This window comes from Pelodiscus sinensis, chromosome 1, assembly GCF_049634645.1.
Source record: "Pelodiscus sinensis isolate JC-2024 chromosome 1, ASM4963464v1, whole genome shotgun sequence".
Taxonomy (NCBI): Eukaryota; Metazoa; Chordata; order Testudines; family Trionychidae; genus Pelodiscus; species Pelodiscus sinensis.
In genome coordinates, this window is record NC_134711.1 from 38,621,000 (window position 1) to 38,633,770 (window position 12,771).

General features: G+C 42.4%; 1 protein-coding gene across 6 annotated transcripts in view; it reads left to right on the forward strand.

Annotated features, from left to right (window-relative positions):
* GRM8 (glutamate metabotropic receptor 8) overlaps positions 1-12,771 on the forward strand; it is a 570,836-nt gene that overhangs the window by 448,062 nt on the left and 110,003 nt on the right. The window lies entirely within an intron of this gene.

Below are 12,771 nucleotides of genomic sequence, written 5' to 3' on the forward strand. Positions count from 1 at the left end.
TCCTTTTCCGGAAATACTTATAACGAAAACTATTCTGTTTTAAGCATTTCTGGAAATTCATGCCAGTGTAGACACAGCCCTTATGATCATATTTTAAATTTTATGGCATCTTTTTCAATGCACCTGTAAGTGCCCAGCATGGTTTTACTTTTTATAAAAGGAATTGGTCTATTCTAAAGAGAGAGTGCCGCAGAGGCAAAGATCTGAGCTATATCTGTTCTCTCAATGCATGGGGCTTACTTCCTTAAAGGTACAGAACAAAAGAGCAGAAGAATGTATATTGGAGCCTTTCTAATTATAGTTATACAGTTATAACAAAAACTGCATGCTTAGTTTGTGGACTGAGAGCCAGCCAGTAGAAAAGTTGTGCACATGTAGAATCCCCTTTACCCATTGCTGAGAGTAATCAAACTGGGGGATCCTTGTATATCTACAGGTCAGCTTCTTGGGTTGTAATAACAAAATCTTGATATTGCATTATGTTTACCAGGAAAGGAGAAGCTGTACAGGCAGTCCCTGGGTTATGTCAATCTGACTTAGGTCGGATCCCTAGTTACGAACGGGGGGGGGGGGGGGGAGGCGCAGCTAGTGCAGGGTGCCTCCCCCACTGTCGCCGCCTCCGGCGGCGTGGGGGGCACTTCCCCCCAGCAGACCAGGGAGATGCAGAGCTAGCGCCTCCCCCCCAGCAGACCAGGGAGACGCGGAGTGGCTTTTCTCGCCGCGGAGGACGCGGGCGGCGGGACCACCGAGACGCACCGCGGTCCCACTGCCCGCATCCTCCGCGGTGAGAAAAGCCGCTCCGCGTCTCCCTGGTCTGCTGGGGAAGGGGGGCGCAGCTAGTACGCCCCCCCCCCCCAGCAGACCAAGCTTTTCTCGCTGCGGAGGATGCAGGCGGCGGGACCGCGGTGTGTCTCGGCGGTCCTGCCGCCCGCTTCCTCCGTGGCGAGAAAAGCCGCTCCGCATCTCCCTGGTCTGCTGGGGAGGGGGCACAGCTAGTACACCTCCCCCCCCAGCAGACCAGGCTTTTCTCGCCGCGGAGGATGCGGGCGGCGGGACCGCCGAGATGCGCCGCGGTCCCACCGCCCACGTCCTATGCGGCAAGAAAAGCCTGGTCTGCTGGGGGGGGTGCACTAGCTGTGCCCCCCCAGCAGACCAGGGAGACGTGGAGCTAGTGCCCTCCCCCCCAGCAGACCAAGCTTTTCTCGCCGCGGAGGACGCGGGCGGTGGGACCGCGGCATGTCTCGGCGGTCCCGCCGCCCGCGTCCTCCGCGGCGAGTCCCCAGAAGCTTGTCAGGTGGACTGCATAAAGGTTCGGGGGCAGCCCACCATGCAGAATGTCCCAGAGGCATGATTCAGTGCTTTTTATGGAGAGTTTTGAATACTCAAGGAGCTGATAGAGGAGGTATCTAAGCCTCTAGCTATCATCTTTGGAAAATCATGGAGACAGAAGAGATTCCAGAGGACTGGAAAAGGGCAAATATAGTGCCCATCTATAAAAATGGAAATAAGAACAACCCAAGAAACTACAGAGCAGTTAGTTTAACTTCTGTGCCAGGGAAGATAATGGAGCAAGTAATTAAAGAAATCATCTGTAAACACTTGGAAAGTGGCAAGGTGATAGGGAACAGCCAGCATGGATTTGTAAAGAACAAATCTTGTCAAATCAATCTGATAGCTTTCTTTGATAGGATAACAAGTCTTGTGGATAAGGGAGAAGCAGTTGATGTGGTATACCTATAGTGTAGTAAGGTGCTTGATACGGTCTCGCATGCTATTCTTATCAATAAACTAGGTAAAAACAACTTAGATGGGGCTACTACAAGGTGGGTGCATAACTGGCTGGATAACTGTACTCAGAGAGTAGTTATTAATGGTTCACAATCCTGCTGGAAAGGCATAACAAGTGGGCTTCCGCGGGGGTCTGTTTTGGGACCGGCTCTGTTCAATATCTTCATCAACGATGTAGATATTGGTATAGAAAGTATGCTTATTAAGTTTGCAGATGATACCAAGCTGGGAGGAATTGCGACTAATCTGGAGGATAGGGTCATAATTCAAAATGACCTGGACAAATTGGAGAAATGGTCTGAGGTAAATAGGCTGAAGTTTAATAAAGACAAATGCAAAGTGCTCCACTTAAGAAGGAACAATCAATTTCATACATACAGAATGGGAAGCCACTGTCTGGGAAGGAATATGGTAGAAAGTGATTTGTGGTTATAGTGGACCACAAGTTGAATATGAGTCAGAAGTGTGATGCTGTTGCAAAGAAAGCAAACATGATTCTAGGATGTATTAACATGTGGGTTGGGAGCAAGACACAAGAAGTCATTCTTCCGCTTTACTCTGAGCTGCTTAGTCCTCAATTGGAGTATTGTGTTCAGTTCTGGGCACCACATTTCAAGAAAGATGTGGAGAAATTGGAGATGGTCCAGAGAAGAGCAATGAGAATGATAAAAGGTCTAGAGAACATGACCTATGAGGGAAGACTGAAGGAATTGGGTTTGTTTAGTTTAGAAAAGTTTTCAGATATCTAAAAGGGTGTCATAAGGAGGAGGGAGAAAACTTGTTCATCTTGGCCTCTGGGGATAGAACAAGAAGCAATGGGCTTAAACAGCAGCAAGGGAGGTTTAGGTTGGACATTAGGGAAAAGTTCCTAACTGTCAGGATAGTCAAACACTGGAATAAATTGCCCAGGTAGGTTGTGGAATCTCCATCTCTGGTGATATTTAAGAGTGGGTTAGATAAATGTCTATCAGGGATGATCTAGACAGTTTTTGGTCCTGCCATGAGGGCAGGGGACTGGACTCGATGATTTCTCGAGGTCCCTTCCAGTCCTAGTATTCTATGATTCTCAGAGGCTGCAGCAGATATGGTTTGGGGATATTTTATCAAGAGAAGTAGTGTGCTCAGAAATGATCTTTCACCTGAATACAAATAAGAGTTAGTGCAAGATTTAACATTTCTGGATGTTTTTCTCCATTTTGGTCCTTTGGGTAATAGAGGTTGTTAGAAAAAGAATGTGTTTGTGATGTGATAACATGGCAGTGATGCATGTTAACAATAGCCAGATCTCCAGACCATGCAGATTGATCTGGGCATTGCTGAGGGCCTGAGATTGCTGAGGGCATTTGTCCTATAGTGTTTAAGCTTTGAGATCTTTTCTCTTCCAAATGCACCTAGGTTTGATAAAGGAACAGCAGATGCAATATCTCTTTTTTAGATCTGCAGATATTGGGATCTAGAAACAGAAGCCAGCAAGGAACCTGAATAGATGCTACCAACACTGTGGAATCTTGGAGAATGATGACTTTCAGGGTGTGTCTAGACTACATGCCTCTGTCGACAGAGGCATGTAGATTAGACAGATCGGCAGAGGGAAATGAAGCCACGATTTAAATAATCGCGGCTTCATTTAAATTAAATGGCTGTCCCGCTCTGCCAATCAGCTGTTTGTCGGCAGATTGGGGCAGTCTGGACGCGCCACTGTCGACATGGAAGCCTTTGTCGATCAGCACAGGTAAACCTGATTTCACGAGGCATACCTGCGCCGATCGACAAAGGCTTCCTTGTCGACAGTGGCGCTTCCAGACTGCCCCGATCTGCTGACAAACAGCTGATCGGCATAGCGGGGCAGCCATTTAAATTTAAATGAAGCTGTGATTATTTAAATCACGTCTCCATTTCCCTCTGCCGATCTATCTAATCTACACGCCTCCGTCAACGGAGGCATGTAGTCTAGACACACCCTCAGGGTACTGCGGAAATTGGTGGCTCCATAAACATTGTGGAGCTGTAAGAGAAGCTTTAATGATTCAGAGTCAGAGGCATGGCCCATTAAGGAGGAATGGGTGCTGGAATGCAACCAGTTAACAACCTGACAGGCATATCCACTTGCCTACCAGACCTTACATTTGACAGGAGGCTGAAAGGTTATTCAGATCCTGCTAGTGGATTTTAGTTCAGAGGTTGCTAACAGAGGGTATGTCTACACTACCACGCTAGTTCGAACTAGTGGGGTAATGTAGGCATACCGCACTTGCAAATGAAGCCCGGGATTTGAATTTCCCGGGCTTCATTTGCATAAGCGGGGAGCCGCCATTTTTAAAACCCCGCTGGTTCGAACCCCGTGCAGCGCGGCTACATGGGGCTCGAACTAGGTAGTTCGGACTAGGATTCCTCGAGGTATACCGGTAGTTCGGAATAGGAATCCTAGTCTGAACTACCTACTTCGAGCCCCGTGTAGCCACGCTGCACGGGGTTCGAACCAGCGGGGTTTTAAAAATGGCGGCTCCCCGCTTATGCAAATGAAGCCCGGGAAATTCAAATCCTGGGCTTCATTTGCAAGTGCGGTATGCCTACATTACCCTCCTAGTTCGAACTAGGAGGGTAGTGTAGACATACCCAGGGAGATGATCTAGAAGCACCAGCTCTAGAGAAGAAACCCATTCCATCACAGGCAATATGCTTAGGGATATGGTAGGGATTCTAGAGCCCATATGTTGTGAACAACAGATAACCTACTTCAGGGTGGCATTTCTGTAGTGTTTTCTGGAGCTTTTAGGATCAACAAACTAGTACCTGGGTGCTGCAGGTCTCTTCTGGATGGACTTTGGATACATATCCTACACCAGATATTGGGAGAGACAATCAGTTATATTAACCTCACTGAGATCAAAGACAGAAGTAACTTCATTATTCTACAGGAGGATAATGAACCAGAGATGTGACCTCTGAAAGCTATGAAGGCATATATGTCAATAAGGTCAGGGTGTGATAGTCTTCCCTTGATTCTCAACATATGAAGGGAGATCCCTCACAACATACCAGATTGTTACATTTTTAAGACGGAGACTGATCAAGCTGGGGCTTCCAGTACCTGAATGTGATTCTCAATCATTCAGAAGAGGTTCTGGGGGGACTAATGCAATTCAGTCAATTGGGCATTGACATTTTAAAGCATGCTGGATGCACATGAGACCACAGTTGGGCAATCAGCATTAATTTTCATTTGTGCTTCCATTCCAGATTCTGACACATGAGCATGTTATGAAACCAGCTCTTTCTCCTTCTTTACACTAAGGTGGCCCCTGATCCTACACCAGATACGATTGTGGTTCACCATAGGGAGAATGATTTGAGAATCTTTAGTGAGGTGGACTTAATGATTAGCGCACAAAGGGACTTGGAGCAGACCCTAGAACTTTTCCTAGTAGTACAAAATATTTGATTGGTCATGTTGCAACGATGAGTGTGGCAGAGAGCTTTGTAGCCACCTAAAGTCAGTAAGGTTAGGAGGCATGTAATAGGTAGGTGGCCAAATTCATCCTTGGCAAAGGATTTGTGTGGTAATTTCTCATCTGGACATCATGTACAGAGCACCAGAATTAGTCAGAGAGAACAGGGTCAACTTGTCAGACTTGGGAGTGGACACATTTTTTGGCCCATATAAAAGAGGTGATTTACTACATCTCTGGGAATACAGCTAGGTGTGGGGGACAGGAAGAGTAAGGCAGCCAAGCTAATTACTGGTGTCTCCTTGTGGTGGATTGTGCAGGTACAATGGATACAGCTAAAATGTAGGTAAAGGATTTGAATGAGGTATTCTTTAAAGGAATAGAAACATAAAGGGTTTGGATTGATATGGCAGGGAGTCAAGTTCTCCTTCCTTTATAGCTCCCTTACTCCTCATTTAAGAGGATATGATGAGCTCCTAGCAGCACATTGGCTGGAGACCAGAATGGGTATAGAGAGGGCTGAGAGCAGCCCTTCCAGGTATATGAAAAAGATTATGGAATTGCCCCAATGGTATACTCGCATTGTCCGGTCTCTCCCTGACCCTTAGGAATGAAGTTGCCGAGCAAATTAAACAGCATCCGATCTCTCCTGTCTTCACTGCAGCATAGTTAGACCATGGAGCCTTTTGTGACCGATATCAACTACTGGAAAATCATATTAGGAGATTCCCTAATGTATTGTTAGTTTGTTAATTATTGCACAGCTGATTGCTCAGCAGGAAACAAGGAGTGAGAGCTCAGTGTGTCAAATGTGAACTTGCTGAATCAGAAGCAGTTGGTCCATGAATTAACTGTATCACATTGTTCTCATTTGGAATCTGCTTGCACTATGTGAACAGGAGTCCTCATTTGGACATGTGGTAGACATACAGAAAAATGACATGTTTGTTAAATGGACTAATTGATGTGCTGTCCTGATTTTGTAGGAGCATTCCTGCAAGAGAGGAATTATGGCTATGTCAGTGCTGTTTGAGAAAAATAAAAATCTCAGTTTCCTGTTTTTCTCACATTTGTTGTATTTTCAAAAAACAAAAATCTCTAACACTTTGCACAGAATTGGTGCAGGGGGTGTCAACTAAGTATTTCTTGTTTTTTTCCTGACATTTCTAGGATTTAAACAAAAATTGAGGAAGGGCAAAATGGCCATAACCTTACCATCATTGCAACATGATTTGGTGGGAGAGGTGCAGGGGAAGGGTAGGAATTTATTTTTTAATCTTGACAGTGCAATTTTTGAGAGGAGTGACAAGACAGAGAAAGTAAATATGCCATCAGATACATGCTTCCTTCTATGTAAGTCCTAACAAAATTATAAAATAATATTGTATACAAACTTCAGAGGGTGTGGTCAAGGCTCAGGAGAATCTAATGGCTCTGACAAATTTTGTTATTAGTTCCTCCATTCACACACATTCCCTCATGCTCCTTGTTTTGTTTTCAGGGGTGAGGGAGAGGAGGAACCTGACAGCTGAAGTTTTGTCAAGTCCCCAGTTACCAACAGCTGTCCATAGTCTGGCAGATAAAGTAGAAGTTTGCTGAAGAGCTGGTTCATCAGACTGGATCATTTGGCAAGGAGGTTGAAGACCTTGAACCATAGTCTTGATATCACTAGAGACTGGGTAGAAGCTCAGATAGTGGAAATGAGGCATGTTAGGGGGACATATAGGGTATGTCTAGACTACATGCCTCTGCCGGCAGAGGCATGTAAATTAGACATACTGACATAGTCAATGAAGCGAGGATTTAAATATCCCCCGCTACATTAAAATAAAAATGGCCGCTTCATTGTGCCGGCTCAGCTGATCGTCGGCACAACACGGCAGTCAAGATGCGGATCAGTTGGCAAGGAAAGGCTTTGCCGACCAGTCCCTTATGCCTTGTGAAATGAGGTTTACAGGATCAGTCGGCAAAGGCTTTCCTTGCTGACCAATCCGCGTCTTGACTGCCACGTTGTGCTGACGATCAGCTGAGCTGGCACAACCCGGCGGCTATTATTTTAATGAAGTGGACATATTTTAATGAAGTGGGAGATATTTAAATCCCTGCTTCGCTGACTATGTCGATATGTCTAATTTACATGCCTCTGCCGGCAGAGGCATGTAGTCTAGACATACCTTATGTCCCCCCATTATTGCTACCTTAACAATCTTCCAGACTCCAAAGATGCTTACTTCTCGTCACATAGGTTAGATACACCAGAGAACAACTCTGCTCTGATGAGTCTGGAAACACTACACAGGAGTCTGAATTCCATCTATGAGCAATACCTTGTGGATTTAATCTCATCTACAACTTTCCCATTCCAGTCAACTGCCTATTGGGCCCCTTGTACTGGGCTATGATCCACTGGATACAATGATCCAGTTCCCTGCTTGTGCTCCACATCTCCCCAGTGAGCCCTTCATGTACTTTCTCACAACACACACTGCCATTTTCCTGGCTCCACGTGATCATGCTTTCTGGAATGAGGAGAAGAAATCTCATCTTGCCAGTAATTGTACAATGATTTCCTGCTTGCTAACGTTTCCAGTTCCCCAAAATAATCTGAATGATCTTTCTTCCATATTCTAGTGGTCTGAAGTTAGCACTAGTGTGTGCCCAAAGGGAATTCTCTGATAGGTGTGCGTCAAGTCTGCACCATTTGTAATGTTGAAATTATGAATGAGGAAAAAAGAGAGAAGAATTTTCCAACTCTAGACCTCTCCTCACCATATTCCGTATCTCTGTAAACTGGTAGGAATAATTCTACCTTGGCCAAAGAAGCATGCTATAGATTTTCAGCTCAATAAGCCCTTATTTGCAATGTTAAAGGTCTGTGTGCATGTTAGAAATAAGTTGTAGAATGGAAATGATGTTGCAAGCTTATTGTGGACAACCCACCCCAAGGGCTCAGTTAAGAGGAAACACTCCAGATACTAGTAGAAGATGAAGAAGTTTGATAAAACCACGAGTTGCTCATTTAATCTCCTATAGAACCCTTTAGAAGGTTCCATGCTTATGCCCCCTCCTTTTTTTTTCATTTTCATTTATTTATTTATTTTGCAATGACACCCCTGATCCAGAATGGGTTAGCTATCAATTAAGTCCCCAGGGTAGCATGTTCATCTCCTGATTAGTATCAAATGTTCTAGGAGGAATTCACCTGCTGTACTGCTCAATAATGACAGCAATGTCCTAATGGAATGACAATATAGCATGTACAATAGAGGGCCAACAGTGAAGAAGGTAATTATGGTACATTTAATAAGCATATCTTACCAGTTAAGTGGGGTGGATCTGTATGCGAGAGAACCATGGAGATGAAGTTTGGTAATGTCACCTGGGTGGGGGGAAAAGAATGTGGCTCAGGTAAAATGAGTATGGGAGGATGGAAGAGGAGTAAAAACTAAGGGAGGACATGTGGTTTTTGAGAGGATGGAGTCAGTGATAATGTTACTGTTTTCTTGCACTTCATCTACTACTTTGGTGACACTGCTGCAAAAGAAGTTGTTATATTTGTGAGAGATGTTTCCTATCATATTTCCACTCTCATAGTTCCCAACATACATTTAAGACAAAAGATCTCTCATTTTCCCTGAGCAGAAAATCAGGACCATACGCTGTTCAGAGAAGGATTGTGGAAAGTATATAAATTATTACTGAAGGTGCATTGTGTATTTTTTTACATTTAAAAATTATTATTATCTGCCCATTGACATTTTGATAGATTCCAGTCTACTCCTTCACACAAATGCAACTTTGTGCTTGATGCATTCTAGGTATATGATTGCTGCACAAAACCTAAATATTTTCTATTGTTCCCATGTGATTTTCCAATAGTCGTGGTAGCTGATATTGCCACTGTTTTTCTATTTAAATAGAATAGGATTTATGTGGATGGTAAACTGTTGACTTCTTAATGAATTCTTCTGTATGTTTTCATTTTAATCTGTGACTGAGTAGTCCAGCCGTAAGCTAGATACGCTTCTCACTTCAAGAGAAGCCATATTATTTTAAGCAAAGTGAAACTCACAAAGTGGATGTAAAGGAACAAGACATTCACTAGACACATACAGGTTATGGAGAGAATGGCCAGAATGCCTTAAGCTGTGCTGGGAGAAGGAAACACATGTGGATCAGCCACTGTGTGCCCATGGAGTGCAAAGGGCTTTTACCAGTAATAGGGTATGTCTATGCAGCAGGGTACATCTATGCAGTAGGGCTAAAGTTGGAATAAGCTACACAACTCAGCTATGTTAATTGCATAGCTTAAATCCAAATGGCTTAACTTGGCTTTTGGCAGTGTCTACAGAGCAGATAGTTGAAGGAAGAAAACTCTTCCTTCGACTTCCCTTACTCCTCGTGAATTGAGGGTTACCATGAGTTGGAGTAAGAAGTCTTCCAGCTCGACACTATTTTAGAATAAAGGCTTGTAGTGTAGATATGCTCTTTGTTATTTTGAAATAACATTAGTTATTCTAAAATAACTCTGCTGTGTAGATGTAACCATAATGCTGACACAAATGATAATGCATGGGGCAGCAAAGCTGTAGCTCTAGTCAACTCCCTTCTGGATGTCAGGTACCACTCATGGCACTAATATTTCTCATTTGTACAAGGAATGAGTGGGATTCTGGGCTGTCTCTTGTGCAGAAATGTAATGGGCAGCAGGCTTCTAATGAATCCCTATGCTGAAGGCAGCAGACAACAGATAAATTACACTCATCTGTGTGGAATCAGGACTAGACTCATGTAGTACCTCTTAAAAAAACCCTCAAAGTCTTCTACAGTATGAACTATAGAACCTGACCCCTTATCTTCTCTGTGAGTCAGCCACTTAGTAACAATATAATCTCACAAATACATAGAATCAGTACATCATATCCCCTTCACTTCCCCAATACCACTCCAGCTCTGTTGCACTCATAAAAAAGCAGCCAGAATTTAGTTCATGACAAGGATGAATCTTTCAGTGTCTTCGGCTCATAATCAGTAATTCTAGAGTGGTGTTATGAAAGATCTTTGTTTGAAGATGCAGATTTAAATAGCTGTAGGACAATAATTGTTTGCTATTTTAGAGACCATACTGTTCATTGTTTGAAAATGATCTTCTGTATGGAGTTTGCATAGATAATAGCTGCATTTATCGCTGAACCTTACATAACTGGATACACTGCATATTGCTCTTTTGTCTGCCAGCCTAACATTTGCAAATTAGACTCCCTCAGTTCTATTTAATTGCTGATAATTCTTTGGAGTTTTTGTCCCTTAATTAAGTACAAAGTATAAAATGTTTTAACAGCTCCTCTCTTCTCTCTGAGTTGATTTCATTTAAACCTTCTATCTATCTTCTTAAAATGAATATCAGTGACAGATAGTTCCTTTTAAATGTTAAAGATATTTCCTTCTCTTTTGGGATTTCTAAGTACTGTAAGTTCAGATACGAGCATTTCCTTTGCTACTTTCCCATCACATTTTAATTAATGTACATCAGACATTTTTCTCTGTCGTTTTAACAGTTAATTAAAAAGAGAAAGTCTATAAAATTCCTTAGTACTCAAAACTGATTATATTATTAATTATAATGATTGATGATCTTATAAACTGCCACATTCTTCCAATATGTCTTAATTTAATACAATTTTTAGCTATACTACATTCTGAGATTTTCTCTGGAGACTGTCCATTGTCTATATTTGAATGCATCAGAATGACTCAGTCTTGCAAGCTGATCTATCTGGGCAAACCCCCACAATGAATTTTCATTTTCAGTGGGACTTCCAATGGAAAGAAAGATCCACCCAGGTGGATTGACTTCTAGTATCATGATTTCAATAATGAGGCTTTAATGTATTAACACTTACTTTAAGAAAGCTATAGTTTGATATGTTGGTGTAAGGAGAATGGGGAGGTATTGATTTAATGAAATATGGAAAACACTGTGCTGAATCTGCTATGGGAGAGTTTGGAACTGTTAGTACATGGCATTGATTCAGCCTGTCACTACAGCCATTTATTTTAGCATGTACACAGAGCATGAAACATTTCTATAAGAGGAATCCTAGGACTGTTGATACACATTAGCATTTTCCCTTCCTCAAAAAGCCCATTTCATTTCTAAAAGGTTTATCACTATCTAATTTTAGGGTCCTGTACCGGTGAATCAATGCCTGTCTATTAGAGTCAAACACTATCTCAACGTCTACTTTTCTAGTTGTTCAGCTTCCTCCACATAGAGCCACAAACATTCATTTCTCTAAAGGACTCTTTAATTCCTTTAAGATTCAGTAATATTAACACAGACCATGTTATAGAATATAATGTCAGACATTATGTTTAGCCAGCTTTATCATGCTTTTAATCTGTGATATTTTACATCTTTACTAGCATTCATTTTCATGTCAAAGGAATCTCTTGTAAAACAACTGCCACAAAGGGTTAAGCCCCTTCTATTATATTAGCTTCCCTTTGCCCCCGCTCTCTCATATATATAACTTATTTTATGGGATTTTCTTCCATTGTTTTCTGATTCACAGTGATAGCTTGTTTAAGATTATCTCAGTTTTGGAGGGTTCACATATAATTGAGGTCAGAAGGCCATTATTTTAATACTGTTTACCTAATATGCTAATTTATCATAAAGAGCTATTTGCTATAATAATGCTGACAGTTATTCAGGGTAGGAGGGATTTTTCAAACTAGATTATTACTTCATAATATTATAAGAAAATATAACATTAGCCTTAACAAATGGCATTCTTTCCCTTTATATTTTGTTGAACTGGCTGATACCTTCAAAATGAATGGAACTACCTTCCATTGAACTACCTTCAAAATGAATAGAATCAGAGCTACCCAGCCATGTGCCATGTTAAGAATGATTCTCCTTTTGGTCAAATGGAGGGGAGGGGGTTCAGAGTTCTAGCCTCACTTTGCCTGTAGAGCTTTGAGGGACTTGGCATGAGGTCGTGAGGAGGCCACACAATTCTTATACTATGCATTAAAGGGATGACAAATACATACCTTAAAAGGACTACCTTGATGATGTGCAATGCTCAGCAATCTGATTCATATATTCAGCCCATCTGCTTGCCCTGCTTTATCATTCTTTAGGGCTATATCATGGCATTTAACTACAGTGCTACAGAAGGGATAGTGCAGTGCCACACTCCCAGCAGAAGTATCGGGAAACATTGTGATTGCGCTAAGAAGTTGTAATCTGTTGCACTTCTTTGAGGGTACAGCATAGTCACCACATTCTCTTTAGGTTGGCATGTGGAGGAGACTGGCGGCAGTTATGTATACTTTCCATTTGGAAATATAAAAATTGTCTGGAGACCTTAATAAATAGAGATTTGGGTACTTCCCGTTTCCAGGCATGCTGGAAACAGTGCAAGAACAGTCTTTCTTGAAATATTTTGAGACTTTTGGTTTTGAAAGTGAATAAGAAATAAACAGCAAGAAAACATACATGTATTTGAGCCCCAGAAAAAGT